The sequence below is a fragment of the Fukomys damarensis genome, unplaced genomic scaffold (genome assembly GCF_012274545.1).
Source record: "Fukomys damarensis isolate Sample0158 unplaced genomic scaffold, DMR_v1.0_HiC HiC_scaffold_12, whole genome shotgun sequence".
Classification (NCBI taxonomy): Eukaryota; Metazoa; Chordata; class Mammalia; order Rodentia; family Bathyergidae; genus Fukomys; species Fukomys damarensis.
In genome coordinates this window covers 43,372,090-43,382,975 of record NW_022900924.1, presented here as the reverse complement: position 1 = coordinate 43,382,975, position 10,886 = coordinate 43,372,090, and the positions used below count along the sequence as shown (strand labels likewise).

At 39.9% G+C, this 10,886-nt stretch overlaps 1 protein-coding gene across 1 annotated transcript in view; it reads left to right on the top strand.

Moving 5' to 3' along the window:
• Window positions 1–691: 691 nt before the first annotated feature.
• The window catches only part of Ubxn7 (UBX domain protein 7), a 59,935-nt gene continuing 49,740 nt past the window's right edge, over window positions 692–10,886 (top strand). The window contains exon 1 of the mRNA XM_019207488.1: window positions 692–749. The gene's annotated coding sequence lies outside the window, so the exon portion shown is untranslated. The remainder of the gene's footprint in view (window positions 750–10,886) is intronic.

Genomic DNA, 10,886 nt, shown 5'->3' with positions numbered 1-10,886 from the left:
CTCCTCCTCCTCGGCGTCCCCTCCTCCTCCTGCTCCCGGGGCAGCGGGAAAGGGGCTGCGGGGCTTCCCGGCTCTCCGATTCTACCTTTCTCCCCCAGCCAGGTCACCTGCCCGGTCCCTAGCCCGCTAGGCTCTTTCGGAGGGCCCCCCGGAGCCCTCGCGGTGGCTCTGGTGGCTTAGGGCCCGATCGGCAGCGCGGTGGGGTCGCCTGCGCCTTTGCACGCCCGAAGGACCAGCCGCCAGAAACGGGGTGCTCAGGAGCACTTTGGGGACTGAAGCTGTGGGAGAATGAGCGGGAACCCCCAAGCTTCCTCGGGGAAGGCCCGCCGAACCCTCTGTAGCGTTTCCCACCTCCCCATCATAAAATGCTCAAGACCGAGACTATGGCGCCAGAGCCTCCTGATAAAACAGGGATGGCGGCAGAAACTTCTCTGAGCGAGATCCGTATCTGGGGGTCGATACCCTCCCCCCAAAACCTTAGACCTGGGTTATTTTTCCTTTTTCTTTCCTTTTGGACCCCTGAGAAGGGCACACACAGATTCTCTTAACCGCCTGGAGGGAAGGCCCTGAGCTGTTCTGTAAATTCTGTGTCTGTTTCTCTCTGATGGTGCTGAACTTTTTTTGCATGAGTTATTAGAGGGCGGAGCAAATGATGGAGTTCTCTGTGGAGTGATTTGAGGGAAGAGTACTCCATGTGCCTGAGTGTAATTTTGCCGTTCTAGTTTGTCGTTTTGGAAGGAGGTCAGAATGTGAGTTCCTCTTAACGGATCTATACTTCACTGGTAGTCATTGGCTAAAAGCAGACAGAGAAGGACTCCCTGTTAATGTTCTCAAGAGTTTGACATGCAAGATCTGGTTGGGTACAATTTTGCATTCTTTTAACCTATATAGGTTGTATGCAAGTTGCAGTTTTATTATTAAAGCTATTTTTTTTTCTCTACAATGCCGATTCGATGTTGGATGTGTTAACTGCCTCGTGGCATGAAACATGACCTCGAAGATAGTAAAATAACTTGTCATAAAACTAGGATGAGAAATGGAACGGTTACTTTGCATAATATCTTGAAACTGTGTTTGACTTATTAAAGATGTAGTGGATTTCCCAATATCTGACCAAATAATTGATATGGAAGAAAAACAGAAGGTTATTGTGTTTATAAATTAGTATTGCTTCATTATTATTACATGAAAAAAATCTTTGAGGTGAATCACATAGAGTGATGAATATCATTAATCTTTTCTTTAGATTTCCTAGAGGTAATTTAAGGTAACATTTTTTTATGTGAATTACTGTCCTTAAGAAATGTAAGATTTTTTTTTTTAAGAAACAAGATTGTTTTAACTTTCTTTTTTTTTTGGCTCTTGCTTTTTTTCTAATGGTACCGCTATCAAACTCAGGACCTCATGCTTGCTGGACAGGTGCTATGCTGCTGAGCTAAATCCCTGGCCCCGCACTTGGATTTTGAGACAAGGTCTTGATATTCCCTATGTAGTTCAGCCTGGCCTTAAACTCTATGCTATTCAAGTTTGCCTCGAACTGGCAGCAGTCTTCAAGCCTCAGCCTCCCAAATGCTGAGATTACAGGCGTGCACTATCACACACTGCTGTTTTTTCATATACAACAGTTTTTTAGATAAACACAAAACCCGAAGTGTGGTGGGATAAATAGACTCATTTAATTGCTTTCATTCTGTTTTTATTTGGTAGTCTATACAACTTGTTTCCTGGACAGGCCACAGTATAAATTAATTTGTTTCTTTTCTCTTTTTTTTTTTTTTTTTTTTTTTTTCTGGGGATTGAACTTGGTAATCACCCACTCTGCCACTGAGCCATGTTCTGAGCCTCCTAAAAGTGAACAACAAATTTTTTGGCATTCTAGGGATTAACTCCAGGGCATTAAGAATGCTCTATCTCTGAGCCACCTCCCTAGCCATGTTGTGGACTTCTGTTGATAATTTTTGGTAATGCACAATTGAAGTCCTAGCTGTATGGAAAGCTAAGGCAGGAGGACTTTTGTGGGGTTTTTTTGTTTGTTTTTTGATTTTTGAGTTTGTTTTTGTTTTGAGACAGTTCCTCACTATGTAGTCCAGGCTGACCTCGAACTCACACAATTCTCCTGCCTCAGCCTCTTGAGTGCTGGGTTTATAGGTGCTGGGCACCACTACTTGTGGCTGTATACTTATTTTTATCTTTTGGATTATGGTATATATTATACAGAATTCTGAAAATTTCAGTTAATCTTAATATTATAAACATTTTTCCATGATCAAACTCTTGATGAGCAAGGAAAGTGGTGTTCTTTGATGTAATCACATCAGAAGCTACTTTTACCATCAATGCCTTAGAGTTATCTAAAGCTACAAGAGAAGACCGGTGCTGTTACTTTTGAGTCATCCCACATAGAATACTCAAGCGGTGTGATCTCCCTTGATGTTCGTCAGACATGACTTTGAATGGCTGTTGGCTGCTTTCAGAAGTTATTTCACTTCTCAAAACAGGAAGAAAGGGGCTTGAGATGTAGCTCAGTGGCTCCATGACTGCCTAGCAAGCACAAAGTCCTGAGTTTGATTACTGGTGCAAAGGTGGGGGGGTAAAAACAGGAAGAAAGAATGCAGATGGATCTATTCCAGAAGAGCAATTTTAAAAAATATTTTTAATCATGGCTGTATCCTTTTAACACCAACTTTGACCTGACATCTAGCCATTCAAATACAACATGTATACATAAAATCAGAATGATTCATGGGGTGAAGGTGGGAGTTTCTTAGTTACTTTTCCTTTGCTGGGACAAAATACCTAGCATCCACAAGTTAAAGGAAGAAAGGCTATTTTTAGCTCATTATATAGAAGTTTTAGTCCATAGTAGGCTGGCTCCAGGGCAGGGTGGCAAGGCAGCAGGGTGTGGCAGAGGAGAAACAGTCCATAGTGTGCAGGCAGGAGGCACCAAGCAGCAAGTCTCTCTTTCCTTTTTATTCCATTCAGGCCCCAAGTCTATTGGTTGGTGCCATACACATCCATAGTGGGCCTTCCCATTATCTACACCCAGAACTATGCTAAGCCTGTAAGTGGACTCATTTAGTCATCACACACTCTTAATGCACACATTCATGAACCAGCTACCTCCCAAAAGTACACCTATGAGTGTATAAGGCTTTAGGTGGACATGTAGATATAAGCCATAACATGGGGAATACATCAGCACTATAGAACAGATAAAAACAAACTGGCAGTTAGAAGGTCAGACAGATGTGAGAATAGAAAGTGGAGACTGGGAAGTGTGGAAGTGCTTACAAGTATAGACTTTCACAGGTTTGTACACAGTAGGTATTCGTACACTTCATGAAATTACAAAATCTCATTGTAGGAAAGTCTTATTTTTTGGGTGTTTTTAATGGTGAAAAAGTTTATTTGAAAAAAATAAAAGTAAAGAATAAGGAACCAACTTCCTCTGCAGAGTGAGGTTGGGCTGAGTAAAAGAGGATAAAACAAGATAAAAAGTACACCATGGAGGACATAAGGCGGTCTATCATGAGGAAAGCCATAATAGCCAGGAAAACCCTTAGTTTAATCTTTTATAAAATTGTTGAATGCATGGAAATTATAAAATTGCAAACTGTGGTATGCATAGTATTTGGCTGTGTGGCCAGATTCCATTCTTTTTTTGTTTTAGTTTGGTTTTTTTAATCTGCCTTATTTTTTAAAAATTAATTTTCCATTCCTGTTTTGTAATACATTTCTCTTGGATTAGTGTTGACATGTATTTAGGTTGTCTGTGTCAGAAAAGGTCACAAGTGTTCTAGATAGTAAATGAAGACTTTTTAATTTATTTTTTGCTTTGTAGTTCAGGTTGGCTGTGAACTCACTATATAGCACGTATTGGCCTCAAATTCATGATTTTGCTTCAGCCTCTTGAGTGCTTGATTACAGGTGTGCACCACAACTACCAGCTATTTTGAAATTTTAAGAACTATTTAAAAAGAATGAAATTTGAGAACAAACTTTCAACTCGGCCATTCCCTTCTATATATCTTTCCAAAAGAATTAAAAGCATCATACCACGGTGATATATGCACACCCATGTTTATAGTGGCACAGTTTATAATAAATAGCTAAATCTTGGAAACAGCCCGAATGCCCATCAACTGACAAGTGGATAAAGAAGACGTGGGCTTTTTCTTTTTTTTGTACCAGGATCGAACTCGGGTCCTTGTGCTTGTGAGGAGGGCGGTGGGCTTTTAAAAAAGTACAATGGAGTATTACTCTGTAATAAAAAAGGATAAGCTTGAGACATTTCTAGCTAAATGGATGCACTTTGAGTCCATTTCTTTTTTAAAAAATTTTTTTAATTCTATATTGTGGGCCGGGGGATTTAGCCCAGTGGTTACACTGCCTGCCTTGCAAGCACAAGGTCCCAAGTTCAATCCCAGGTTACCTCCCCCAATAAATACTGCAATGTCTCTCAGGTATGAGAAACCAAAAGCATATAAAGGACCAAAATGTATACTAGATATTGGGAAATGGGAAGAAAGTGTTCAGATGAGGAGGAATACAAGGGAGAGAGGAGGGGGAAAGGAATGAAGGGACAAAGAAAAAAAGAATAGAAGGAAAAATGGAAACAAAGCTTTTGTAAATGAGGGGGATAGGGGTTAAAGGGGGGAATGGGAAAAAAAGCAAGATAAATAGAGATACAAATTCTCTATGGTAAATGTTATATATCTAAAATGTACCAATAAAGGTTTTGCCAAAAAACAAAAATTAGAGGAGATAAATTTTTTGAGTTGTGAAAGAAATCGTACTAATAAATGTAATTTTTTTTTCTTGGTACTGGGGATTGAACTCTGGCCCTTGCTCTTGCAAGGTAGGAAGCGAAACCACTGAGCCAAATCCCCAGACCTGAATGCAATTATTGATAGACTATTGCATGTCAGGCATAGTTCAGACCCTGAGGGTACAACCAAGAGAAGGACATGGTATTATTTTCAGAAGGACTTTCAAGTTTGTCATGTATGGTTGTACACACATTTAATCCCAGTTTCTCAGGAGGCTGAGGCAGCATTGCGAATTTTAGGCCAGCCTGGTTGATTTACTGAGGCCCTGTCTCAAAAAAATGAAAAAGTGGCTGGAGGTAGTGCTCTACCACTGAGCTACTTCTCTAGCTCTTTTTAACATTTTTATTTTGAGACAGGATTTGACTAAATAAATTGCCAGGCTTTTCTTGAATTTGGGATCCTCCTGCCTTAGTGTTCCATGCCAGAACTAGCATTTAAACAAAAGTTTATCTGAGGAGTTTCTAGGCTGTTAGTGTTTCTTAGCCTCTATAGAGAAGGGAATATAAAGGATATTTTCTCTGTAGTACTGGGTAACAGGCAAAATTGGACAGACCAAAATATTCAGTGTCTTTTTAGTGCTCCAAGTTACACCTTGGTGGCACTTTATGGGGGTGTTGTTTACCTCTTCCCCAAAGACACTTGGGGTGCTAAAGCTATGTGTATCCCTCTTCAGTACCTACATCCTCTATAATATCAGCCCTTATTTATTGTTACTAGATTTTAGGGGGGAGCAATATGATTGGATCAATTTACATTGTGAAATGATTGCTTTTATTTTTTTGGTACTGGGGATCGAACCTGCTACCTTGCACTTGTGAAGCTAGGCGTGGAGCTACTGAGTGAAGTCCCCAGCCTTTTTATTTTGGTATCAGGGATGGAACTTGGGCCCTTGTGCTTGCAATTCAGGCAGCGGAACCACTGAGCCAATTCCCCTGACATGATTGCTTTATTGAGTGTGGCGGGGGGTGGTTTTTTTTTTTTAGACAGGGTCTCACTCTGTAGTTCAGGTTGATCTTGACCTCACTATATAGCCCAGGCTGTTCCTGAACTCAGTGATCCTCCTGCCTCAGCCTCCCAAGTGCTGGGATTACAGGCATGCTAATTACAGGCATGCCTGGCTAGTCTCTTAATTGATAGTATTTTAGGCAACATAATAAAGTGAAAAAACGTTGGGCAGTTAGGAAAGGCTTTTAGGATGCAGACCAAATTTTTGACAGGTCATTTTGCCTGAGGATTGTCTTAACAAATTCCTGATGGTGTCTTATTTTACTAAGAATCCACAAAAGCTAAATGGTTCCCATGGCAATGGCATCTGAGTTCCAATAGGAGGGTGGTGGAAAGGGTGAAAGTGACAATTTATATGCAGTGGTCATTTTTAAGTTGAGTTCTCTTATCAGTAGATTTCAGAGTGAGTGAAAGCAGGGAGTATTGATTGCTACTTCACATTTAGCATGTTATTTGTGCTTTTTTTTGGTACCTGGGATCGAGCTCTGGACCTTGTGCTTGCAAAGCAGGTGGCGCCACCACTGAGCTCAATCCCCAGACCCTCTTTGTGCTTTTTGTTAGTGCAGTGTGGACGCTTAGACAAGAGCCACAGTAGTAAAAACTGAGCCATTTAATTATCTGAAAAGAAAAGATTGGTAGCTACTTTAAGAAGCTTGTTTTAGAGTTCATTGGGTGGCAGATATTAACAGTTTGTGCATCTCTGCTAGGACAAACAGCCGGAGTAGTGTGGCCCTAGAAACCTTTTAACTTCCAAAGCTGCTTTGTAGCTAAGTAAATTAAAGTGGCAGAGTAAAGGTCTGGGATTTAGCTCAGTAGTGGCCTTCCTGGTAAGCGCAAGGTCCTGACTTAGACCCCTAGTACCAAAAACATGGCAGAGTACAATAGACATTAAGCTTTTAGATTTGTATTAGAGAAATGTAATACAGCACAGTATAATTGCAGTGTTAAAAATTAGGGAAACACTGAAACGGAGACTCAAGTCTTAGAAGTATAGAAGCATGTGAATCTTGAAATTGTTTATCAGATTTGTGATATTTTTGTCCCCAAGAGCTTGTATTTAACTTGAGCATAACACTAATTTTGTCATAAAGGCACATGGACTCATGTTTATTCTTTAGAATATTTCTATTGATGAATTACTAATTTTAATTTTATTAGTTTTATTATGTTAAAAATGAATACTTGCCGGGCATGGTGGCGCACACCTGTAATCCCAGCACTTGGTAGGCTGAGGCAGGAGGATCGCTGTGAGTTCGAGACTAGCCTGGGCTACATAGTGAGTTCCAGGCCAATCTCAAATACATGGTGAGACCCTGTCTCAAAAAAACAAAAAACAAACAAACAAACCAAAAACCGAATACTTAACAGGAAAAACTATTACAAAAGAAAATATTTAATTTTTAGTATTGTGTTTATAAAAAAGCATCAACATTTTCAACATTGTTTTTTGGTGGACAAAGTCTAAAAAAGAACACATTTTTTTTAAAGGTTTTTTTTTTTGTTGTTTGTTTGTTTTTGGTACCACGGATTGAACTCGGGTCCTTGCATTTGCAAGGTGTTGCTATTTTGTCAGGAGTTTCTTATATGGTGTATAGTTAACGGGAACATAAAGTATTAAATTCTTTTTTTTTTTTTTCATTTTTGGTACCTGGGATTGAACTTGGGACCTTGCGCTTGTGGCAGCAGCACCACTGAGCTAAATCCCCAGCCCTAAGTATTAAATTCTTAATATGTATTGTGCATTTAGAATAGACATCAACATTTTCACATCAGCTGTTTACTTGCTTACAAAACCTAAAAATATCAGAAATAAAAACCTATGTCAGCTACAGTGTCAACACATACACAAGTCTACCACAGAAATAATCTTTGCTTCAACTGTCATACCCAAGGCAGTCTTCACACATGACAACTTCATGTACACAAGTATTGCTTACACCCGATAGCATGTGTGCTTTGTTTTCCTCTCCTTTCTTGTAGGGCACAGTTGACATCATTTTTGGTTTTCTTGTTGTCGTAGTAGGTCTTTGGGATGCTGTGTCTGCCTGTTCACCTGTCAGCTCACAGTGTGCTCCACGATTTTTTTTTGTATAACTCTGTTTTTTTCTGTTATAATTGATCACTAATGAGTTCCAGTCCCAGTCCTCTAAGAAAATTTCTCTGTGATATTTTGCACTTGTTATTTTCTTTGTAAACTATCAAACTATGTCACAATGTCTAGGATCGAACAAAAGACAACGATTGGCCAGTGATTTCTTTTGAATGACATCATAGTTGGTGCATAACTCATCAATATCTACTCCACCTTTGGTTTTATTATAGAAAGTTTCCATCTCAGGCTTTCGTACTTTGAAGATTTATCTATCACTTTATCAGTGTTTCCATCATGCTGCAGTGTTGACATCAGCAGTCCCAGTTTTTCTTTCCCGTATACGAGGCTATTGCAAATCTTTCTGAAATCCAAAGATTGTACTGTACAATCCTCTGGGTTTTTTAATTGTTGTTTGTTTGTTTGTTTTGTTACTGGGAATTGAACTCAGGGAACTTGCACTTGCCAGACAGGCAGCAGAACCACTGAGCCAAAACCCTGGCCCTGTTTGTTTTTGTACTAGGGATGGAACTCAGGACCTTGTGCTTGCAAGGTAGTTGTGGTGCCATTGAGCTAAATCCCTTTCTATAGTCCTTTGTTGTTGTTGTTGCTTTGGTTTTGTTTTGGTTTTTTGAGACAGTGTCTCATCTCACTATGTAGTTTAGGCTGGTCTCAAACTCACAGCGATCCAAGTGCTGGGATTACAGGCCTGTGCCACCATGCCCTGCTGCTTTGGTTTTTTGAAACAGGGTCTCACTGTGTAGTTGAGGCTGACCTGGAACTCACTATGTAGCTCAGGCTGGTCTCGAACTCACAGTGATCCTCCTGCCTCAGCCTCCTGAGTGCTGGGATTACAGGCGTGCGCCACCACGCCTGGCGCCCTTTATGCCATATTTTGACCCTTTATTTTTCCATGCCTTTTACATTCCTGTGATTACTATGAGAAATCTTTGCTAAGTACAGCAGACCTATGAATGCTTTCAGTTCAGCTAATGAAATGTCATAATACATTTTTGATTGTGAATATTGGTGCATACAGAATGTTTTGCTTGCTTTTGGCCTTTGTATATGTCACAGCATCCTGTAGCATTTCATCTATTGCACTTTCCAACCTTAGGGGCAGTGCTGGCATTCTGTCCAGTATATTTCAGCCCTGCCAAGACCCTCACTCTATTTTTGGACCTAGTTCTAACATTGAAACATTCCATTGGGTTACATTTTGATTAGTCAGATATATACTCATATTACTATTTGTTTTCATCTCAAAGAGGTCTGCATTTCCTGTGTATCAGTCGATTCTTGTTCCATTTCACTGTCACAGGAACTGTGGCTCACATGGCCAGTGTCAAAGTCATTGTCATCATTGTCTTCGTTGGTATCATCCACACACACCACTCTTTAGTTGTGAAAACATGTATTTACCATAATGGATCTTTATCGTCCATGCATGTGTAATCTGATGATTCACTTTTGACCTCCTCCAAAACTTGTCAATCTGTTTTTTCATGTGCTGTTGTACTAAATCGGGCAATTTTTACCAGAAAAATCAAAAGAAAACTTTTTTTTTTTTTGGTACTGGGAATTGAACTTGGGTCCTTGCACTTGTAAGGCAGGCCGCCGAACCGCTGAGCTAAATCTCCGGCCCCCAAAACAAAACTTTTTAAAAACAAATCCTGGAGTGGTGTGGGTCTACTGGACCCTCTGTGACGCTCAGGTAAACATATGCAAAGCCAGTTAGCCAGAGCATAATGTGGGTAAAAATCCCATTCCACTTTTGCACATGTGCACATACCTTGCTGTTTTACCAAGTGGGTAAACTTATAGATTACTTCCTGTATCCCTCAGAGAAAGGTACACACAGACACAGCTGGCTACTATTACACTAAAATGTGAATTTACAGTAGAAAAGTAAGGGGTGGGTCCTAGTGTCATGCTCTGCAAGTTAATTACCTAATATATGTTTGCTTTTGGGATATTTGAACTCCTCTTTTTCTTCAAAAACTTGTACCTCTATTTTTGTTTTGAAATTTCTTTCTTTTTTTTTCTGTACCTGACTGAGGATGAGAAGGGAGGTAGGAGGTCCAGAACTCTACAGAGAGGTGAATATTTGGTGGTGTCAAGAAAAATGAAGCTGATGTGACTCATCAAAATTATGCAAAGATAAGACTATTGAGAACCACCAAGGAACTGCTCTAGATCCCTTGGACCCATGTGGTTGAAGAGAACTGTTTAGAGATATGTGAGAGCAGAGAATATAAAATAGGAGAGATAAGGGCCAGATTTTTTTTCCCACTCAAGAGATAGTAAGACCTCCAATGAGCAGTTCAGAACTGTGAGATGAGAGCCAGTCAAGCTTATATTGTATTTGTAAAAAGTGCATTAAAGGGGGAGTATGTCCAAGAGCAGTGACAGCAATCAACACAGTGACTCAAAGGTGTGAGGATTCTGTGCCCAGAAGTTTGTTCAATTTCCTCTTTTTTTTTTTTTTTTTCTGGTACGGGGATCAAACTTGGGACCTTGCACTTGCAAGACAGGTGTGGACACCACTGAGCTAAATCCCTGGCCCTATCCATTTCCTCTTGATTTCTAGTTGATTGAAGTACAATTTTTCAAAATATTCCCATAATGATTATTTGAACTTCAGCAGCATGTATAATCCCCTTCCCCCATTTTTTGTTTTTTAGTGACAGGGTCTCATTACAACTCACTATGCAGCCCAGGCTGGCCTTGAACTTGTGACAGTCCTTCTGCCCCAACCTCTTAAGTGTTGGGATTACAAGCATGCACCACCATGCCTGACTAATATCCCCTTTTTCATCTTTAATTTTATTTAGTTGATCTTCTCTCTCTTGCTTTTGATTACTTTAGATGAATTTATCACCTTTATCTGCAAAGAACCAAGTCTGTTTCATAGATTTTTAAAATATTATCTCATTTATTCTCTTTTTATATTTTTCATTTTA